Source organism: Prionailurus viverrinus, chromosome C1, assembly GCF_022837055.1.
Source record: "Prionailurus viverrinus isolate Anna chromosome C1, UM_Priviv_1.0, whole genome shotgun sequence".
Taxonomy (NCBI): domain Eukaryota; kingdom Metazoa; phylum Chordata; class Mammalia; order Carnivora; family Felidae; genus Prionailurus; species Prionailurus viverrinus.
Genome location: NC_062568.1, coordinates 159,657,214 through 159,681,709, shown reverse-complemented (window position 1 = coordinate 159,681,709; position 24,496 = coordinate 159,657,214). Strand labels below are relative to the sequence as shown.

Below are 24,496 nucleotides of genomic sequence, written 5' to 3'. Positions count from 1 at the left end.
TTTTAGAGATTGCAGAGCACTTTCCCACATATTGTGTCATTGGATCCCTGCAAAGCCCTAGGAGGGCAGGTGGTATTTTTAGCCCCATTTGACAAATCAGAAAATTGATATGCTAAAAGGTGAAGTGATGGCCAGAATTCACAAAAAAAGGTTAATGGTAATATAAAAAGTAGAATAAAATCCAAGCCCTTGCTTCCTTTTGCAACACACCAGAGAGCGATTAGAATCTACCTTAAAGCGTTTTAGCTATACTCAGATAATCAGCAACGGATTATAACATACTGGTAACACAGGACTCCAATATTATTCTCCTTCAGGGCCTTTAAAACTTCTCTGCCTCTGCCTCCCCTCCCCCATTTTTATCACTGCTTTACTACATGCTTCAAGAAGTCCCCAAGACTTTGTTAGGTGACCATCCAATAGGTTTTCTTGGCTCCCAGTAATTATGACCCCTCAGTCCTTACCACCGTAATTAAATTGCCTATATTGAAATATGATTCTGCCTGGGCACTGAGACTAGTTATTTACAAGTCATTCAGTGGCTGTTTCGGCTATTTCTTCCACAACTCTTAGCATGATAAACTGTCTGGATAAATATTTCTTGAATAAATGTTGCATGATCTACTGTAGCCAAAAGGGAATTTTGCTTCCACATTACCCTGAACACTATTTGGAGAAGATTGGAAGCTCTTTTAAAACCATCTAGGATATAGTGCTGTTCCCAGAAGGAGGCTCTTAGGAAATGAAACTCTAGCCATTTGCCTAAAATGTTAGGTCATTCCCAGAAGACTTAGAGTTGAAAGAGGACAAGCAGTGTGATAAGGTTGGAGATTAGTGTTTGTGTAGCTATATGGGCAAAGAGGTAAGAGCTGATATTTTTGGAGTTACTGGAAGATTTACTCATGACACCCAGCCTGCGTATGTGTCCCGTACTATTGCTGGGAACCAAGCTTCGTGCCAGCCCTCTAACTGTCAGATAGCAGTTTCTGGAAAGAGACTTGAGCTTGCTATGTGGTCACTTATAACAATCTTCCTATTTTGTGCCAGCTTACAAGTCCCTACAATACCACTGATATATGTTATCAGAACAGCATACAGGTAGAATATGATAAATATGATAGATGAAAAGCAAGGCTTAGGACTCACATGTCATCTAAATATGAAACCCAGTGCTTAACCTAGTGCCTATATATACAACACCCTCTGAAGTATTTAGGAATTAATGAATGTAATGAATGCCATCAGCATAAAAAATGAATTAGTCGAATCTTGGCAGTGAGACCATTTCTGCAATGGCAAAATCTTAAAGGGCATGCAGAACTTGACAAGGGGTGAGGATTACAGGTACTGTACTGAACTTTTAGCAAAAGTGGTCATCGGCAATAGTAAACAGATGGGCATGGCTGTGTCCCAATAAAACATTATTTACAAAAATAGGCAGTGAGTTGTGTTTGGCACACCATAGTTTCCTGACCCAGGTGTACATTATAGCTACGAATTCTCATTTTTATGATTTCGTTTCCTTCTGAAAAATCCCTCCTTTGTTCTCTATTGCCTGCAGTCTGGAGCACAGACTCCTCAATTCTGTTCTAATCTGGGCAGTGCTTTCCTACCCCCTGATACTTTTTCTTCTCTGTGCTCAACTCACATTTTCTGTACCAATAACGCCATTCTTAATGCTTTCTGCTTAACCAAATCCTACCCATTCTTTATGGCAGATATTCTGAAATGTGGATACAGGGGTCATGTCAGAATCATCTGGGAAGAATTTGATATTAACGGTATTCATCTCCCACCCTAAATTCCGATAGTGGGGGTTGGGAGGTGGAAGTAGGGACATGTATAACCTGAAAATGGTCCTAAGCTTATTCAGGCAATTCCCATCCTCCTCCCAAACTACTGCTTTATGACACTACTAACATATCATTTCCTCCAAGAAGCTTCCCATACCCAGCTCTGTTTCTTTGGATTCCCTTAGCCCTTATTGGTCAAAAATTCATTTTTAACACTTACGGTATTTTTGGTTATTTAAGTGTTTCATGTGCCAGGCATTGCTGTAGGTGCTGGGGATACAGCAATGAACAAGACAGTAAAGATCCTTCCCTCTGAAGATTTTGTTCTAGTGACAAGAGAGACAGACAATGAACACATGCCCACAAGAGTGAAGAAGATGTTTTCAAATAATGAAAACGAAACAAGCTAATGGGAAAAGGAGTGACTGGAGAAGGCAGATGGAAGGATTAAAAGGTGCTACTTACTTAAGAGAGTCAGGAAGGGTTTAGGGAACCTATAGTTGATCTAAAATCTGTAGAAATCTAGGGGAAAATAATTATGAGCCAAGGGAACAGCACATTCATCTTTCTTTTCTCTGATAATGCCACTGAACATAGAAAGTTGTAGTAGAAAACCTAGGGCATGATTAAGAGCAGTTCCCTCATTCAGGATTGCCAGATAAAATATAAGATACTCAATTAAATTTGAATTTCAGGTAAATAACTTTTTTAATATAAGGACTAATTACAGTATAAGACTATACAATAAGAATATAGTATAAGAACTAAATATAGCATAAGAACCAAATAGTATAAGGACTAATCATAGTATAAGAACTAACTATATATATATAATTTATCTGAAATTTAAATTTAACTGGATTCTTTATTTTTTGCTAAATCTGACAACTCTATATTTTACTCATAGGAAAAAGTGACCCAGAGTGATTTGTGTCTAATGTCATCCAGTTACTTGGAGCTGAACTAGAATAAAATCTGAATCTAAAGCAGAAGCAATTTAATTTGGTGTTGATATTTTAGAAAATCTTATATTTATTGCTTTTTAATTGTCTTGGTGGGTAGCACTTTGTCTCCTCAACAACTCATTAAAAGTATGTTCTATGTGAATTTTGTTTATTAATTAATTTATTTATCTATTTATTTATGTAATTATACACTAAGTCCATTAATACTTAATTCATTCTTGTATTCGTTACTATTGCAAGCCTGTAATAGAAGTAGTATTCTGGGTACAAAGAGGACATGGCCTCTGCCATCCAGATAATAGGGAAAATGAGCATATTTAAGTCATTTTAAATCAGCTTAGGATACAAAGGGTCACTGCAGAGGAATGCAGTGGCACTGGTATTTTGAGTAGGGAGAGATGGCCTACAGTGGGAGAATCAAGGAAGACTTCAAGTGGAAGTTAACATCTGACTTGGGTTTTGATGGATAGTAAAGACTTCAATAAAGGGGATAAGGATCATCGTCCAGGCAGAGAAAACAGACACACGAGGAGAAGGTGGTGATAATAACAAGACTTGTTTGGGGAGCAAATCCATCTCTGCGTTTGCAGCAAAGAATAAGTAAAGGAGAAGAGTATGTGATGTTAGACCTGGGCTATGTAGAACCCTGAACGTTAAATCCAAGTATTCAGATGTATTTGATAAGTCATGGGGCTCATTAAAGATTTTTTAGTTGGCACTCAATGTAATAAGAGGCACATGTGAAGAAAATCAGTCTTTTGGTGGTACAACACATGGACATCCATAAGAAAGTGACTGCAAATGTCCTGGTCGGTTAAATGAGGGCTGGACTATAATGTATAGTGACAGAAAGATGGACTGAATGCTAGAGGTATTTCTGAGAAAGAACCCACCAAGCCTGCTAACTGGTGGGTTGTAGAAATGGAGAAAAGATAGAGGCATAAAGATAAAGCTGAGATTTGAAGTTTAGATGACTGGGGGAATGGTGGTACCACCAATAAAAATATGGAGGTCAGGGAAAAAGGTGGATTGTAGGTGAAAAGACGAAGGCAGTGGCTTTATCTTTTTAAATACAGCATTATGGAATTTCATAGCTATAAGAGTCGTAACTATGCCCAATCCCTTTACTTCACATAGAATAAAAAGTACTGACAGTAAATAAATGACTTGCCCACGATCACTCAGCAAGTTAGTAGAAGAGCTAGTTTCAGAAATCAGATGCCTTATTTTCCCTGAACAGTGTTTCTTCCATTAGATGATCTATCTTATGATGTGTCTGGGTTTATAGAAGCAGAACAATCATGTGATAAGACACAGTGGTCAGTTGGAAATATAGATGGGGCACTTCAGTAAGAGATGAGGGCCAACAATATGGGAGCCATCAAAATGAAAATTAATATTGAAAGATTTTAAGGATGTGAAAACAAACAAGATTGCCAAATTAGAGTTGCTAAGTCAAATGTGGTAGATGGCAATGGATACTGTGAAGTGTCCACTAAATTTTACATTTAGGAGGCCCTTGGAATTTGAGAGAAAGAGAGAGAAAAAGCAGTTGCCATGGAGGGAGCAGAATCAAGATTATAAACCCTGAAGGAGTGCAGGAGTGGTGAAAGTGAAAACAATTTAAAACTGTTTCTCTGGATGGTGATAGTATGAGAAAAATGGGATATTGCTGAAACAGGGCCCACAGAATATCTTTTACATTGTTGGCTGGGTGAAACATGAATGCATGTAGATAGAAGCGGTAAAGGTCCTGGAGAACAAGAAGTTAAAGGTATAAACGAGTGCGGGTATAACGGAGGTTAGCATGGTCCTGAAAAGTACTAGAGGAAATGGGGGGAGCATAAAACAAGGAGAGGCAGACAGGTAGACCGAAAGATAGACAGAAAGGCCTTCAGAGGCATGAGGGGTGATGGAGTTCAAATTGGCCTTTATCGTCTCGGTCAGGCAGGGTAAAAGTGAGAGGACGGAAGTGGGAATGTTTTCAGTGTAACAACTGTGGGGTATCAGTATTGTGATGATAAAACTGCACGTAGGGCCTTGCTGGGGTTAGAGTCCTGTGTACAGGGTGGATGTAATTAACTTAACCTGATGCTTTCATCTATGGCAGCAGAAGAGGAAATATGGACAATGGGGATTTCCCAGGAGTTCCCAGGTAGTGGTGAGAGTCCCTGTTTTATATATCGCTGTTGATGGAATTCATGTTAGATAAAGAGCCAAGCAGACTGGGCAATGTGGGGAGGAATTAAGGGCAAAAGTCATGTTTCCTAGAGTACCTTTATGCCAGGCTTTCCGCTGGCATTTGCACACATTATTTCATTAAATTCTCATGGCGGTAATCATAACCTTATGAAGTACCCATTATTACCACAGTCTTACAGGAAGAGATTCTCAAAGTCACACTGGACAAGCAACTTGCTCAAAGACACACAATTGTAAATGGCAGAACATTTTCTTCTTCAAACCATGCTGGCCATTGCCTCCAGGAGCCATGAAGAAAATAGGACAGTTGAAGTTAGTCGAGGAATTTCAGAATTAGAGGTGGAACACTTCCCAACGATAAGCAACAAAGCGAAACAGAAGGGACAGAAGAATCATGATGCTAGTTATACATATCGAGGCCCGAAAAGTTAGAGCTCATTGATATTTTTCCAGAAAGTTTTATTGAAGGACAACATGCAGAGATGAAAGTGCACAAATCCTAAGTGTAGCAGTCAGTGAGTTTTCATAAAATGAACACACCCATATAACCAGTACCGAGACCAAGAAATAGATCGCTGACAACCCAGTAGAGGGTCCCCTCAAGTCCTCTTCCAGCCACACCCCCCAAGGTAACCACTGTCTTGATTTCTCATATTGATTTGGTTTTGCCTCTTTTGCATTTTACATAAATTGGATCCTATTATATATTTTTTAATACCTGGTATCTTTTGCTCAATATTTACATTTATGAGATACATTCCTGTTGTTGTCTATGGCAATTGTTTTGATTGATTTAACCAGCACGCAACCTTGCAAATACATAGCTACCCCCTTCTCTAGTCGGAAGAGAGTCTCATTATGGGAAGTGCATAAACAAGAGATTATTTACATTTCTTTTCAATATGCTTTCCTTGGGTAGGAAGTGGGGGAGACTTGATCGATTTGTTTCTGATATATACAAAACGGTGTTAAAATTGCATTTAGATCTAGTTTATAGAAGATTTGTTAAGAACGTTCCCCATGAGCTACTCTATACCACTATATACATTCTTATAATCAGAAAAGAGACTTCAAGATGGTCTATGTGATTTACGTATACATTGTCAACTCAGTGAAGAGGATGAGATTTAATGAATGTGCTGGTATTTTGAAAGAATGAAATTATATCATTATGAGGGTTTGAAACTTTAGGATTCCCTGAACTATTCTTAGTTATTTGGAAATTATGTACACCTAGTTCTGGGAGAAGATTTAAGGAAATACTAACTGCCATTTAATAATATCTCTCTGGGAAGGCCCTATGTTAACCACTCAGTGAGGCAAATATAAATAACTATTTGAAAACTTGAAAACACAAGACATAATGTTCTGAAAAATAACATACCAGAGTCATCAGAAATTTCGACAAGTATGTGATTGGTATGGCAAGTGGGTTTAAGAAAGCTCCAAATTACTCAGTCTCCCTTGAGACCCAGTTTCTTCTTCTATAAAATAGAGATAATGCTCTAACTCTCCACCTGCTATGAGAATCAGATGAGGTGACACATGAGAAAGTACTTTGCAGATTGTAAGGTAAGTATGATATGATGCTTAGTGGGTGTATATCCTTTTCAGTTGCTCGTTGCTGGTGAAAGTGAAGTAGAGTACCCAGATTTGAGGCATCACAGGTTGTAAAAATTTAGCAGGAGGATGAAGAACTGTGCCTTTGAAGTTAGACAGTCCTGGATGAGAATACAGGCAAATTATTTAACCTTCTTGAGCCACAGATTCATTCGTAGAGTAGCAATAAGAACACACCTTACATTTGCCAAGAGGAATAGATCATTGTAAGAAAGCACTCCTCTTGGCCCCTTCTGTATAGAATGCTCCCAGTAAAGCGTGTTTGTTACTATAATTCTGTAACAACAACAATAACAATAGTATCCCAAAAATTCAAGCAGCCACTTAGTGCTGTTGACGTGCAAGAGATCTGACAAACATTGACCTCTTGGGTACCTATTTCATGGTTTCTTTGTTTAGGAGAACCCTTTCCAAGCTGAGAGCAGAGAGCAGGCCTGGGATCCTGGCAGCTCGAATCATGTGACTGCTGGGCACCCGTGGGATTCAGGTATCAAAGGCACCTTGGGCAGGAGGGCTTCCAATGTGGTGAACTATTCTTTCCCTTCCCAGTCCACTCTCCCAGATAAGCCCTTTCCCTGTACTTCCTTGATGAGTCTTTAAATAATAGTACATCAGAGCTAAAAGAGACCCCTAGACATCACCTCTTCCAACACTTGCATTTCACAGTTGAAGAAATGGAGCTAAGAGAGGCTGAGGGGCTTGTCTTGGGTGGGGGTGGAATGAGTGATAAACCTGGAGCAAGAACTCAGATCTCCCACTCTCGGTTCAGAACACTTGCTTCTGTCCCACACTGCCCTTGGGAGGTGGCTTCACCTCACCCTTTCAGTGCAAATGCAGGATTATCTCTTTAAGAGTTGAGCTTGAATCTGATTCCATTTGGAATCCCCTGGACAATGCTTTGTAGCTAAGAGTCACCCTGAAAAATATTTTTTTTTAATTTTTTTTAACGTTTATTTATTTTTGAGACAGAGAGAGACAGAGCATGAATGGGGGAGGGTCAGAGAGAGGGAGACACAGAATCCGAAACAGGCTCCAGGCTCTGAGCTGTCAGCACAGAGCCCGACGCGGGGCTCGAACTCACAGACCGCGAGATCATGACCTGAGCCGAAGACAGCCACTTAACCAACTGAGCCACCCAGGCGCCCCTGAAAAATATTTTTAAATACAACCACATTTCTGGGGGACTTATTTCTCATATTCAGTTTTTGGAACTGGGGATCAGCTTAAAGATCATCTTTAAATGACCTGGTTCATTTCTGTATGCTACAATATATGTGAATGCCCACTTCCTGTGGAAAGCTTCCTTCTCTAATTCTGCCAGGCAGCCAATCCATCTTTCCTAGGCTCTCTCACTACCCCAGTGCAGAGCTCTGTGCCAGTGCTTCTGTTGGCATAGCACAGAATAATGGCTAAGAGTGAGATCTGGAATCAACAGAGTGTGAAGATCCTGGCTGCAACTTGACAAGACACTCAGTGACTCTCCGTCTGCATAAAATGGGGAAGGTGATACCTGCCTCATAGGATGTTAAACATTAGCTGTGTGAGGTCCTTTGGATAGTGTCTAGCACATAGAGCCCTCAATAAATGTCTTAGATTGTATCTCAATTTGCACATTGACGTGTCTGCCCCCCCCCTGCCCCCCGCTAAACTACAATCCTCTTCAGGTACAGAACCTTGTCTTGGTTAGTTTTGTTTCTGTGGGACCTTGGACGGTGTTGTCTGCTACATGATAGATACTCAGTGTTTCCAGAAGGGAAGGAGAAAGAGAAGGGAAGGAAGGAGGGAGGAACCCTTGTGGGATGTGGCTGAGCTCCAACCGAAGAAACCAAAGACCTGGGTTCAGGCCCAGCTTTCCCGGTTGCTAGCTGTGGACTGTTAAACGAGTCACTTAATGAGTGTAAAACACATTCTCTTTATCAGCAAAATGGGTTGCCTAATACTCACTTCATAGCATCCTTAGGAGGATAATTGGAGACAATGTATGTCAGAATATTTTGTAAATTAAAACGGACTTTCTGAATGTGTTATAAGAATCCCATCCTTGTTATGACAGATCTGCCTTCTCTGTCTTCTTGGTGTCACTTAATAATTAGCCACCGTGCAGGGGTGCCTGTCTGTGGTGTAGCAGGCACTGTGTCAGCGGCTGTGAGGAGGTCTCTGCCTTCAAGATGTTTACAGCATGGAAGGGAGGTTAGACCCGTGGCTTCCGCCCCCAACCATGGCAAGCATTTGGAGAGAGCTTTTGGGCAGGGGCCCTTGACCTCAATCCACCTAGCTCAGTGAGTGCCCAGCGGCTGTGGTCTCTGAAGTGACCCCTGGCAGCACATGCATGCCAGGCTTGCCCAAGCTCGCCTGTGGAATGCTGCCCCCTTTGTGAAATGTCACCAGCGTCATGTTCTCATTTCCCTCATAACACACATTTTAAAGCAGCAAGCTGTATTCCCCATGACGTAAATGGTACAGTGGCACAGCAGCAGGGCAGAGGGTGGCTGGATGCCAGCGGAATAGAAAGTCAGGGGCTGATGTCTGGCAGGCCACTTCCCCACTCTGAGCACCTCAGATGGGGACCCGCTCCGGGACTTTCATCTTCACCCTCACGCACAGAGTTCTCTTTCCTTTGGTATAAATCCCCGAGTGTGAAGGTCTGGGAGCCCCTAGAGACACACAAATAAGGAGAAATGTTGTTTCAACGCCTCTTATACTCCATCGGGGAACCAGTATAAAAGCAGCTTCTTATGATAGACACTCCCTGAAAGCATTGCCTCATTTCCCCGCATCCAAACCCAGATTTCCTTAACCTACCCTTTTCATCTAAATGAGGTGTTTAAATGGATATTAAACCTACATTCTCAACTCTGGGGGCTCGACTGTCTCCACAGCGTTTAGAAGGTTTAGCTCATGTGCGTATTGTATTAGTTTCCTATTGCTGTTGTGACAAATGACAAAAACTTTGTGGCTTAAAACGACACAAATCAAGGTTTTGGCAAGGCCAGTTCCTTTCTGGAGTTTCGAGAGGAAAATCCATTTTCTTGCCTTTTCCAGCTTCTAGAGGCTGCCTGGATTCCTTGGCCCTTGGCCCTATTTCATACTCAAAGCCAGCAATGGCTGGTTGAATCTTTTTTACATTCCATCACTCTGACGTGGACACATGTCTTCCACAAAGACCTTTATACACTGGGTCTATGGAAATAATCCAAAACACTGTTTATTTTAAGGTTAGCTCATAAGCAACCTTATTCTCATCTGCTACATTAATTCTCCTTTGTCATGTGACATAATATATTCATAGGTTGCAAGGATTAGCATGGACACATCTTTGAGAGGCCATCGCTCTGTTTACCACAAGTATTGAGGGTGACTTAAGATGTCAGGACATCTCTATAGCAATGTTTGACAAATACGGCCCACGGCCAGCCACTTGTTTTGGCAAATAAAGTTTTATTGGAACCCAGCCACGTGCATTTGTTTATGTGTTGACTGTGGCTGCTTTCATGCTTAAACGGCAGAGTTGACTATTTGTCACAGAGACCATATGGCCGAAAAACCTAAAAGCGTTACTGTCTGGCCTTTTTAGAAAGTTTATTGAGGGACACCTTGGGGGCTCAATCGTCTAAGAATCTGACTCCTGATTTTGGCTCAGGTCATGTTCTTGCATTTCGTGGGAACAAGCACCGCACCCCCCCCCCCCAACCTCACATGCTGCCAGCTCGGAGCCTGTTGGTATTCTCTCTCCTCTCTCTCTCTCTCTCTCTCTCTCTCTCTCTCTCTCGTCTCTCCCCCCCGCCCCCACTCATGCTCTCTTTCTCTCTCTCTCTCAGAATAAATAAACATTAAAAAAAAAGTTTACCGACCTTTCTCTGTAGCACTCCATCTATCTCTGATTGTGCCTATATCTCTACAGAACATCACTCAGGGAACTTCTGGATATTTTATTCATGTTTTCTACTCCCCTACCCTCCATACATATGCTTTTTAAATTCCTAGCAGTGCTCTGCCCGCTTCTCCTCTACCTTCAATGCCATAAAACTACTGAACCCTTGTAGTAACTCCAAGCACTATGGTGTGTTATCTTCTTACTTTGATACGTGCTGGTCCTTTTGCTTAGAATACATTTACCTTCTTTTTATGTCTCCTGTCAGGCAAGCTCCTATTCATCCTTTAAAACCCTCCCAAGGCATAACTTTCTCCAGGAAGCCTTTCCCAACACCCCTACCCAAGGAGAAGTAATTACTCCTATTCTCAAAACAGTCTTTCTGGATTATAAGTGCCTTGGTGGCAATAACTGCAATATCTACCTTTCTTGGTATCCCCTGTGCCTAGCATAGGGACTGGCATGTATTATGTATCCAATAAATATTACTCTGATTCAATAGTACTTTTAATTATGCCAGCCAGAGATGAGGTACAGTGGCAATAACAACAGGTTCTATAAAACTTCAGAATTGGCCTCTACTGTTATATATGGAGGCTGTATTATCTTGGAGATGTCACTTCTCTTCTTCTGGTCTCAGTCTCATTGCTTAGGAACCAAGCAGTTGGTTCTCTAAGACCCCTCCAGCCCTAATGGTTCTCTCCACCGTAGAGAATTTGGCCAGGTTCCTTGGCTATGCTGCAGATAGAGATATCTCCTGCATTAGGTTTGTGCCCTGCAGAGCTGGAAATCATTCAAGACATATATCACTCATAGCTTTGCTTTGACTGTATGGCAACTGAGGACTAAGGAAGTGGGGGTGGAGGGAGTAGAGGACAATAAGGAGTTGGTGAGATAATCTGGGGGGATTATGAATTTGTCATTGACCTTCCTCCAGGAACTAATTAGAAGGCAGACACATGCCCTCAAGAGTCATGTCCAAGTAGTATGTGCTCACAATCCCTAGCCTATAATCCTTGCAACAATCCATGCCTAGAGCTCTGACCATTTACTGGAGGTTTACCCCAAATCCTTGTAACCGTATGGGAATCACACCAAACTCAATGTGGCCCAAATTAACATGTTTCTCCCTCTCCCTCCTCCAAATCCCTCACATCTGTCAGTGGTTGAATGTTATGTACCCCTGTAGGGCTAGAAACCTTGGTGATGATTTTGGACACCTTCCTCTCCCTAGTCCTCTATAAACCATCTCTTATGAAGATACATCTTTTTTTCTTCCAGGAATTACTTGGAATTTAACTCTTTTCTTCCATTCTGTTGTCATCATCTATTCTAGCCTGCTTTGTTCTCAACTTAAATCACTACCCTAGGGTCTTCCTGGGGTCCCTAACTCTAGCTACTTTCCATTGAGAACCATCTGACATACTCCTGCTTGCCTAATTGTCTTAAATCCCATCTTTTCTCATGCCACTCCCCTGTTCAAGCATCTCCAGCAGTTCAGACGTCTCCGCTTCGCTTCATCATTGGTCTCACTCTGACGAACCGTTTTTCTTCAACACCGTCTGCTCAGTAAAACTTACCTCCCCCTGCTTTGTATTTCGTTATGGATTCCATGTCTTTCCTTCTATGATTACCTTTACCTGGCTCTTAATTCAGTTAAGTTCAGTGCACTTCCACAAACATTTATTAAAGCACCTATTTTGTTCATAGCATAGCACATCTTTACGGCTCCTAGTTCTTTTCCAGTGATCCGAAGCACAGCCCACAGTGTCCCCTTGCTGTTTTCATTCTTCATCTGTGCCTCCCTGCTCCCCTCCCAGACTACACATTCCTTGAGGATGCCAATGACTGTGTCTTTTACTTCTTTGTACTCCCCACTCAGGCCCACCACTAAGTCCAGATGTCCAGGCCACCTTTCTAGCCTCATTTCCCATTTCCTTTCCTACCTGTTCTGTCTTCTATACATTAATGATAATGCAATCTACCTCATAAGGTTGTTTTGAAGATTAGAGACAGTTTATTCATGTAATTCTCAATTCGTTGTTGCTGTAATTAACATTATCCTTCTTGTCTGTCCTTCCCATGGTCCTTCAGTTTTTGGTGCACAGGCTCTTGAGCATTTGGAGTTAGAGAAAGTAGCAAAAGAGATTTTGTCACTATTAGACATAGAATTGCTCTTGCTTCCAACTCCTAATTGGAACATTCCACCCTCAACCCCATATATTATGTAGGCTATTGTATTTATTTTGCCTGTATATAAGGCAAGTATTTATTAAGACCCCACTGTTTGCCAGGCAGTGTTCAGGGCTTGCCATTAGCAAATTTCAGTGGCCTTTTTTGTAAATGAGTCATTCCGCCTTCCTCATCTCAGACCCAGCCCTCCCTTCGTAAGAGGAAATGCGGTATGGGAACTGCAATTCAAAGTTTTCACTGAGGGCTTGGTCCTGAGCCTGGGCCATGTAAAACTCACTCACTCTCCACCCTCTCCAGTTCTCCTGAGGCTGCCAGGTGCCAGCTGGGGCCTTCTGTCTGCTGGCTGCCTGGGTGATTCAGTTTCAGAAAAATAATTTCTAATCCAAACTACAACTATTTGAAATTCATTCAAAGTGTAGCAGTAATTCATTCATTCAATAAATTCAGTCAGTGAATAAATTCAATTCAGTAAATATTTGCTAAATTAAAGCCATCACTCAACAAGACTGACTTAATCTCAAAGCACCTACTGTATGATGCCACAATAAGCTTTGTTGTGTAATCTACTTCTTAAAAGATCATTATTCTCTGCTCTACTACTATTTCAAATAATACAAATTCTCATAATTCAAGGAAACTTTTTAAGCTAGATGTCATGGCATTGTGTGATAAGTGCAGAAGAACTACCATACAAACACAAAAAAAGAAATAAATCAAACAACAAACCTTGGCTAGTAAGAAACAACTTTAAACAAAATCACAATTGGAATCTATCATCCAGATTATTCTAGTGTTAAGATCGCTCTGAACCAGTGTTAGGTTGATATACGTGTGAAGCTAGAGAAAAGGCCAGAATGTCAGAAGCAACACACAAAACATTTCTAGTCCTTGTCTGTATGTGTGTGTTCAGAGGGATATTGGTTCAAGCCAATATTTTCTACCTCGCCTGCACATTTATATTGGCGGGATTTCACTAGTAAATATTGGTTTAAACCAAACACTGACATCTTTAATCACAGTTAAACAGACACTGCATTATACTGCATTAGAAAAGGAGAAGCAGAGAAAGAGTAAGCAGAGCATTTAGCTACCATCTTTCAAAGGTAGAAAGGAAAAGTTAGAATTAAGTGAAATTCTTCGGAGGTAGAAATGCCAAGACAACCATTGCTGAAATACAAAATTTTGTTTTTCTAAAGTCTGGAGTTGAGTTCAGTGAAGTGACGTAGTTCACAAACCAGAGGAAATTAGGGGAGGAACGGAAATACTGCTAAATCAGGAGAAGTTGGCCAAAGGAAGCCAAGCTATCTGTGACATACAGCGTTGACTTCTTTCTTCTATATTCTCATCCAACTCTGGTTCACTACTGTGTCAGTTTGTGTTGCCCTGAGACCTGGGACCTAATTTTATATTTTGATGCATGCTAGTTAGAAGTTCTGAATCTGTCACATAAAACAACAGCTTGTCTACCTGCAAAAAGCATACTGTTAACCTTTCCTACCACACACACACACACACACACACACACACACACAAAATCCATCCCAAAAAGAGCTGCTTGACTTTATTCGTTGTGTGCCTTCATTCACATCCAGAACTCCATAAATCACCTGGAGAGCTCCTCTCCGGCTGTGGTCCTTCCTCCCACTGCCCCTCCCCCCACCCTTGCACTCCTCACATTCCTGTTCATCTCATTTCAGACATAGCCCTGGGCTGCTTAGATATTTCTAAGAATGTCTTCAGGAGGACCAGCTGTTTTATCTCTGAAATCTATGATTATCTCCGCTTAATTAAATCATTGCAGCCCGCATTTGGGGGTAGATGATAATCAGATTTGAAAGAAGCAGGGACCTGCTGAAATGAATGGTCAGCCCTACTGAAGGTTGCCTTAGGGAAATACTGTTTTCACTTGTCTCCTCCCCTCTCCTGTCCTCCCTTCCCCTCTCCCCTTTCTTTCTCCCCTTTCCTTTCCTCTCCTTTTCTTTTCTTTTCTTTTTTCTTTTCTTTTCTTTTCCCTTCCCTTCCCTTCCCTTTTCTTTTCTTTTTTCTCTTTCTTTCTCTCTAAAACTTTTTAAGCGTCCAACTTCAGCTCAGGTCATGATCTCACTGTGAGTTTGAGCCCCACGTTAGCCTCTGTGCTGACGCTCAGAGCCTGGAGCCTGCCCCTCCCCCATTTGTGCTCTCTCTCGTGCATGCTCTCTCTCTCTCTCAAAAATAAATATTTAAAAACATTTTAAAAAATACAATAAAAAATTAAAAAAAAATTTTTTCCCATCAGATCCCAGGAGAGTCTGAGCTGGAACGACTTATAGGAAAAAAAAATATTGAAAATGGAAGACTCAGATAGAGTGGTTAGCACCAAACCTGGCTGAGGATGCCAGTCATCTGGACCAATTCTAAAAAGAACACAATTTCCCAAAGCCCGCTCTGGAGACAGACTATGTCAGTATTTCAAGGTTTAGCCTGGGAATCACCTTCAGGAAACTGGCATAGTGATCAAGTATCAGCTTTAAATTCAGGCTGGATTAGAAACTGATTTCTAGTATGTATCTAGTGTGACTTTGGGCAAACTGTGTAACCTCTGGAGCCTCAGTTTACCCACCTGTAAAATAGAAATAATAACTACTGAATGGGATTGTTGCAAAAATTAAGTGAGATAATATACAAAGTCTCTCATACACTGCCTGATTTACGGTAGATTAAAATGAAGACCATCCAAATGTCTCCTTTGGGACTTAGCAAACAAAGGCAGCCACTGAGGCATTCCTAATGGCACCAGAGGTAAACTGCCTAAGTCTGAATTCTGGCTCTACTAAATCTGTGACCCTGGAAAAGTTACTGAATTTCTGTGTTTCTCATCTGTAAAATAAAATGATCTATTATATATAAAATAATTCTCAGGCCATGAAATTTTGATGAAGATAAAATTAGTTCATGAATGTAAAGTGCTCAGAAAGTGTGACTGGTACTCAATGAATATTAACTACAATCATTATCATTATTACTATCTCTTTTAAGACAAGCATCTGTGGAATTATGAATGTTGGGGTGTTCAAGCCCTGTCTATAGGTTATGATCTATAACAGAGCTGTCCAATAGAAATAGAATGCAAGCCCCATAGGTAGTTTTAAATTTTCTACCAAACACACAAAAAGAAAGATGCAATTAGTTTTAATAATGTACTTTACATAATATCTAAAATATTATAATTTCAACATGTAACCAAATATGAAAATTTATTTACATCATTTTTTTCCAGACAAGTCTGTAAAATCCAGTTTGTATGTTACACATACACACTAACTAGCCACAACATACCACATCAGACTAGCCACAATCTTAATGCTCAGTAACTTAATGGCTAGTAACTACCATATTAGACAATGCAGAAATTCCAGATCCTAAAGCAAGGCCCCTTACCTTGATGAGCTTCAATTTTTTCATTTGTAAATATGGAGATTACTTTCATGGCTTTGTTTGCAGAAAATGAGCAAACTCGAAAGTACTTTGTCAGCTGGAAAAGGCTATATGGAGTAAGCTTTCTGCTCTCTGTAAAACTTGACTGTCAAATGCAGTGCCATTCTCCCATGGTGAAGTTCCCAAGGTCCTGTGTGATCTGAAACATCACCCAAGAGAACACCAGGTGAACGGGGCTTTCCAACAGTTAGTTGAAAGAGATTTGGGCTAATAATGTTTTCAGAGGCAGGGAAATTTCTAATCCACCTACCATGTTTACTCCTAATGGCAAGACCCTTTGCTTCTACTCTCCATTGACTCTTGAAATTCCTTTGACAACTTCCATTCTACAAGTAAAGGTAAAGTTTAGGTATAAATAACCCTTCCACTCCCTCCGATAACACCTGAATTTGGGGCCCCGTTTCTTCTTAACTCCTAACTTTTCCTGCAAATAATAATCCCAATACTAATAATTTATCAAGAACTTATTCTTTACCTCATCTTATAATTCTTATGATTTACTGCTATCAGATCAATAATTAATTTTCTTATAAGCATCATTTTCATGGCAAGAACACTGAACTTGGAGTCAGAAAGCCTAGATTCAAGTCTATAGGTTCTGCATTTACCACTTATGGGATCTGGAGTGAGATACTAAAACTTCCTGGACATCAGTCTCTTCCTCTATAAGACAGAGACAATAATACCTCTCTCATAACTTATTATATATATGAAAGAAATTTATAACTGCAAAGCATTGCAAAACTGTAAAACAGTGTTAAGATATTTAAAAACCACTTCGTGTATGCCATTCTTCTGTTGAACAATTTTCAATAACTCTTCATTGCCTATCGAGTAAAATCAGATACCTTAGTCTAGCATAAAAACTTCTTCAAGATTGCCCTGACCACCCTACTTTTGCAAATTTATTCCACTCTACTCCCTTACTAAAACCTAGCATTCTAACCAAATAGGACTGGTAGATTGGATATCCTCAAATAGAACTAAATGGTGTGGCATGCATCTAATTTTATACCTTTGTCCATGCTGTTTATTGCCTTACCTTGTTTGTTTTCTTCATCTCCCAAAATTCCATCCATTCTTCTTTACCTGGCCTCCAAATCTCTCTTGATCTCCCTTTCTCCCATGTCTTTAAGATCTATCTGTACTGTCTCTGAACTTTACTTGTATCTTTCTTATGACAGTTGTCAAAATATTTGGGATTCTAGTATTGCTTGGTGCACAGAGGCCTGCAGTAAGGTGCCTAAATACAGTTCTTGAATGAGAGTCGAATAACAAATTCTACATGTGATTTTTTGCAGAAGTCCCCTTGACAGACTGAATGTCCCCAATATTAAAACTAGCCATCTAGGGGCACCTGGTTGGTTCAGCCCATACAGCATGTGACTCTTGATCTCAGGGTCATGAGTTCAAGCACCATTTTGGGCTTGGGGCCTACTTAAAACAAACAAACAAACAACAAAAACAAACAAAAACCTAGCCAGCCTAGAAATCTAATCAAGATATGAATGCAAAAGAAATGGAGAGCCCATTAATTGTGGTAACATTGAATAAATCAGCAAAAATAAGGTGGTTTGTTTGATGACTAGTAAAAAAAGAACCAAGAACAAGAATTCCTGACATAGTTTCTCCAATACTGTCTAGTAGCAAAGGCCCCATTCCTTTTGGTTAATTGATATCCCATCTACTGATATATTGGGCAAGTCAGCAGTGCAAATAATATTTCTTGGGCTTCTACTAGATAATAAATGCTGTGCAGCATAAGAGACCAGGCAAGAAGATAGGCTCCCTTCTCTCAAGAAGGTTATCCGATGGGTGAGATAAACCAAGAGAAATAATTTAAATGAAATATGGTCAGTTGGAAATAATGGGAAGGGAACTTAATCCAATGTTAAAATATTTAGAAAGCTTTGTAGGGGAGATGACTCTAGGCTGAATCCTAAAAGATAAGTAAAAATTAGCCAGGTGAACAAAGTTGAGAAGGGCACTTCCGACCAATGGAAATACTTGAGAAACAACTACAGTCTCCCATAGTAGTGGAACTGAGTATATCAGGCTTGAGGAAGCAGCCTAATCATCCAGCTAACTCCCCTGCTCTGATTTCATGCTTACCAAGCAATCTTATGATTATGATTCCTATGATTATGAAATTGGTCTCCCATGTAGAGCAATGTGGAATGACCATAAGACATGAGAAACTTCCCATAAGTTATTACTCTCTATAAATTGATTGGTCCCTGACTTCTCAACGTGTTCTTGGGCATTGGACTAGTATAAGTAGAATGAAGTCAAATCACACTGACAAAAAATTACATTCTGGACCTGAAAAGCCAAAGTGACCGGGAGTTTTGGTCACCAACCAAATACCACCCTCCTAAAGGCTATCTGATTTCAACTCATGAGCATCTCAAACCCATTTACCTGGCCCCATCTTCACTGCCATGTCATTCTAACCACCACCACCTCCTGCATAGGTTACTGCAAGAAAATCAATAAAAGTGCTGCTGGCAAATGAATACTAGGTGCTGGGTACTGCAGTAAGTGCTTTGATATGGATATTTTGTTTAATCCCCATACAATCTGGTGGGGAAAATATACATCCCTGTGGGAAAGATGAGGAAATTAAGTCTTACAGAGAAGTGAAGTAGCTTGTCCAGGTTCACATTGCTAATGAAATAAATGGCAGAGCCAGAAGTCAAACCTGTATTTGTCTTCCTCCAGATCCTGGGCTTTTAAATACAATTTAACTGACCTCCTTCCTGCCTTTAGGTTTATTCTTCAAATTGTAGGTACAGTGATCTTTTTAAAATGCAGATTTGGCAAAGCCACTCCTTTGATAAGGCTCCAGAAAGATTTCCCACTGCTTCCAGAACAAAGTCCAAAGTCCCCTCCGTGGCCTTCGTTGGTTCTGTTTGACCTAATCTAAACTACATACTAGTCTTTTTCTCTCTGTGTGTGCCTGCCACATGTACTGCTCTTGGTTCTTTGAGCACAACCTGATGTTCCTCCTGCCTAGAATGTTCTCTTTCCTTTGTACCTAATTCTTATTCCTTTGAATCTCATAACTTTTTGAGGTACACCTTCCCTGAACTCCCTCTGTCACATCTCTGCTTCTCAGACTTTCTGGTCTCCTGTTATCCCTGCACTAAATTCTTAGGACACTCTACACTTCTTACTAGCTTCTCTCCCAATTGTAATTAAATAAGTTCTTGCATAATTGTCTATTTCTGCCAGAATATAGTCTTCAAATAAGCGAAAGCAGTGTCTATAAAATTTACCACTATATCCTTAGAGTTTCAAGCTGAGTCTATGAAAGAATAGGCATGCAGAAAATCTACTCATTAATATGGTGTGTGTATAGGTATGTGTGTATATGTATGTATGTATGTATGTATATATATATATATATACTTGTATGTATATAGGTATACATATATTATAATGTATGCATATAGTATATGTGTGTGTGTACATATTAATATGGTGTGTATATATATATATATATCAGTGTATGTGTATGTATGTGTGTGTATATATTTAAAATGTAGCCATAAAAATCGATGCAGTCATGCATTTGCAACAACATAGATGGATCTAGAAGGTATTGTGCTAAATGAAATAAGTCAGACTGAGAAAGATAAATACCGTATGATGTCACTCATATGTGGGATCTAAAAGACCAAATGAATACACAAACGAACAAAAAGCAGAATCAGACCTGTAAATACAGAGAACAAACTGATGGTTGTAGGAGGTGGGGGGTGGGGTGGGGCAGGAGGAGAATGGCCACAATGGGTGAAGGGGAGTGAGAGATACAGGCTTCCAGTTATACAATGAATAAGTCACAAGAATAAAAGGCACAGCATAGGGAATGTTGTCAATGATACTATAAAAGCATGGTATGGTGATAGCCAGTAGCTATCCTTGTGATGAATGTAACATAGCCTATAGAGAAGTAGAATCATTATGTTGTACACCTGAAACTAATGTAACCCTGTTTGTCAACTATACTCAAATAAGACATTTTTTAAAAACCTGCTAATTAAATATTTATCTGTCCTTATAATACACCACATACTATCCTAAGCATTTTACATTTATTTTACTAATTAAAGACTATAATCCATTATACAGATACATACTATTCTCATTACATGGTGAGGAAACTAAGGCATGGAGAAGCTAAGAGACTTTAACTTTACTGTATGAACCCAGGTGGTCTGGTTCCAGATACCAAGCTTTTAACCACTACTGTATATCCTTCATAAATATCTCTTGCATATATTTAGTGTAGCAACTAAATAGCAACTAAATAGTGTTGCTATTAGGATAGCAACTTACCTCCGTCTCTAATCACTGCCTTGTGTCACTGTTCTTTAACACTAACACAGATGGGTAATGGAGTTCCTTGAGCACTCTCACATTGATGGTAGGTGCTATTGTCTACACGAGTACAGATTCTCATTAGTAAGTAAACGTCAAACTCAGAGTTCTTCTGAAGAACAGGTTTCTGTGAGGGGAAGGACATTGGAAGAGTGAGAGGTAGGGCAGAAGGGAATGGAGCTTGAGGCTGGCATCTCAGAAACATAGTTTTGTCTAAGCCCACCTGGGTGAAAGCAAAAGTTGGATCATTTGTTTATAACAGGCCCCATAGCTTAGCAAAAAAATACCATGGAATTTAGAATCAGAGAACTTAGGTTTTCTCCTTCCCTGCTGGCTGCCCCTCTTCCCTCTCCCTCCTTCCTTCCTCTCAATCTCTCATCTCTCTCTCTGTCATAGAATGGCTTTAAGCAAATCATTGGACGCCTCCAAGCCTCTATATCCTCACATGCATAATGGAAAAAGTTTAATAATTATAATACAGAATAATAATTTCTATCTCATGGGATTTATTTTTCAAGGAAAACTATGATTTGCAAGGGATGAAAGCACTTGGTAAACTATCAAGGTATATGTATAAAATCTAGTTGTGATAGAAGGTTTTTTTTTTTTAACTTGCAGTCTTAGAGGAGTTTGCTAAAGAAATCAGCATCAAAATGACCTACTTTTCACTGTTATTTCTCTTGAGGGCAGTGAACCTCTTCTTCATGAATCCACCCACAGTGAAATCCCTGTCATGTGCAATTGCAAAGTTCCATATTTATAAAGACACATTAACAGAATCCTGCCTAGAGAAAGGCCACATAGGGCTTACAAACTGCCTTTGGAAGCACTCTGTTACAGAATGTAGAAATGTCCTCCAGTTTTGGTGATTTGTTCTAAGAATGCTTTACTCCAGGTTAAAGCAACATGCCTTCTTGAAATCTTGCACTCTAACAGGTACATTTCATTTACAAGTATTCATCAAAAGAAAATAAATACCTTCGGACATAAAAACATACAATGAAAAGTATTGCTAATGTAAGGAGGAAAAAAATCATAACCAAGGCCACTAAATAAACAGGCCAATAGCCCCAGCCTGCTACCTTGAAATAAAGAGAGGCTGATTTCCATATGTATGAAACTATTTTGCATTTTAACAAACACTTATTACACTGTGAGGAGCAACAGAGGAATGAAATAAGCCTGCTAACATCAAGGCACAAAGAACCTAGAGAGGACATCTACAGGGCTAGAAGCTTGTGGATAAAGCTAGAGTCATAAGCTGAATACAGAGAATCCAATTAATACACACTTCTCACTTCCAAGGATCAGAAGAGTGGTCTCTTAGTTTTCCTGATGAACGACTTCTTTCATATTTTTTTCCCTGTGGAGCCCTTGCTTTAGAAGTTTTGTCTACAAAAACAAAAACTGTATTTAAAGGTAATAATTAGTCTATCAAGTTAAAATTTTAAGTTATTTTGTAGAGGCCTATTTAATGCTATTTAAGTTATTATGGTATTCACAAATTAAGAGCTAGGGAAGGTCTGAGGATACTTTCCTTTCAATGTCAAGGGTTTGCTTTGTTTTGAGGTGAAGTGTGGATTTTTGCTGTGACTCAGTTCTGTGCTCTGCTTTTACAGAGCACGCCCAGTAATACAGGGGAAAGCTTCATGCTAGCTTGCCCCCACATCCATGTGCCACCCGGCCATTGCATAAGGTCATTGTGTAGTTTGGGTACTGATCAAAGGTACTCAGCCAAGTGATGAAGAGAGCTCATCAATTCATCCCATGCATCACTTCCCAACCTTTCTGTCCTAGGGCTACGTCTGCCAAGAGAGGGCACATTTTTCTAATTTTCACCAAGGCACTGTATAAATTTGGGGCGGGGGCAGGGGAGGGGAGGAAGCTGCTAAGGCACCCGGTTGCACAGACTAACATTTTGGAGAATGGGAAAGGTGTTTCTTATACAGTTATTCAATGCAGTGGACCATGTCTTGTTCATTGTTGTAAACCCCAGCACCTAGCATCATGCTGGGCATGTACTGGACTCTCGATGGAATTTTGTGGAATGAATAAAGGAACAAACAGTTTTCTTGTACAATTCTCTACTTCTGAAAGTCCACTGACCTGGTGTGTCAGATTTGGTGAAAGCAGAATGATATATCAGGCCAGGTCTACATTTAGAAGTGAACACCACTAAACTCTAACCTAGCCAAGAGGCAGCTCCTGTCTGAGGTCATACAGTGGGAGCGACACTCTGGGAGGGGGTGGGGAGGCAAAAGAAATTTCCTGACATGTGCCAAGCACTATACCGAACACTTGGCATATGTCGTTTCCATTCATTCTCACAGCTAGTTTATGCTGTCTTCCTGTTTCACAGGTAAAGAAACAGAGGCACAGGCTGCTCACCTTGTCTAAGGTTACACGCCTAGTGAATGAGTGGCAAAGTCAAGATTTATAAACATCTGAGTCAGACTCCAATGGGTTCCACTGGGTTTTGAGGTAGTAGGAGCATCCTGGTCTATGCAATATAAAACTAACCTATTTGGGGGGCTGTTTTTCAGATATATTCAAGTTATGTTGAACAAAAGGAAAGGAAATGTGGTGGGTTTTTGTTTTTTGTTTTTGCTTTTGTTTTTTTAGAAATCCTGTTCTTTGTTTTTGTAAATGGGCTTCCCTAGATGGGGATTATCTGTAGAAAGCATGCATAAGGAAATCAGAAAGATGGAGAACAGTGTACAAATAAAAAGAATAGGAGTCAGTGAATTGTCATGAAGTGGACACACTCAGGTAATGAGTAGTCAAAGCAAGAAATGGGCCATTACCAGCCCCATAGGAGCCTGTCCTTAAGTCCCTTCCAGTCACTAGCCCTCCACAGTAAGTAATATCTGGACTTCTAATATCATAGATTCACTTTTGCCGCTTTTGAACATTATTTAGATTGAATCCCATTTTTATGTGCTTTGCAATATCTGGTTTCTTTTGCTTGACATTTATGTTTATTAGGTCCATCCCTGTTGTTACATGTGGCGGTTGTTCTAATTGGTTTAACCACTACATAACCTTATGAATAACTACCACCTTCTCTACTGGGAAGAGTTTGATTGTGTGACACTGCTAAATAAAAGATTATTTACATTTCTTTTCTATGTGCTTTCTTTGAGTAGAAAGTGGAATGACTTGATGGATATGTTGCATTTTTTTAAGTTTATTTATTTATTTTGAGGTACAGAGAGAGAGAGAGAGAGAGAGAACGAGTGGGGGAGGGGCAGAGAGAGAGAGAGGTGGGCCTAGAGGATCCAAAGCGGGCTCTATACTGACAGCAGAGAGCCCGACGCAGGGTTCAGATTCACGAACCGTGAGATCATGACCTGAGCCGAAGTCGGACACTTAACCCACTGTGCCACCCAGGTGCCCCTTGATGGATATGTTTCTGATACATACGGAGCTATCTTAAAATTGCATTTAGAATGATCCCTTATATCAGGAATCTAACATAGTAAAAAACGTAAAAGCTGAGAGTAGAATGGTAGTTACCATGGGCTGAGGAAAAGGGGATTGGGAAGATGTTCGTAGAAAGGTGCATAGTTTAAGATATGCAAAGTAAGTAAGTCCTAAAGACGACTGGATAGCATGGTGCATATAGTTAATAATGTATCATATACTTAAACATTTGTTAAGAAGGTAGGCCTTCTGTTAAATATTCTCGTCACACACACACACAGAGGGAGGAAACTTTGAGAGGTGATGGTTAAATTAATGATGTTGTTTATGGTGACAGTTTCACAGGTGTATGCTTATCTTCAAACTCATCAAGATGTACACATTACATATGCACAGCTCTTTTGTATGTCATTCGTACCTCAATAAAAAATTGCATTGAGATGCTGTTTATAGAAAATTTATATTTGGGCTGGAATGTGATGTTTTCACTTGCCAACTTCTCATCTCTGTTAAGAGTGATAGGACTTAGGGTTTCAAAGTTTAAATGATATAGTTGTGTAAATGGCCCCTGT

General features: G+C 40.0%; 1 protein-coding gene across 1 annotated transcript in view; it reads left to right on the top strand.

The window, feature by feature from the left end:
- PDE4B (phosphodiesterase 4B) overlaps window positions 1–24,496 on the top strand; it is a 361,788-nt gene that overhangs the window by 289,937 nt on the left and 47,355 nt on the right. The window lies entirely within an intron of this gene.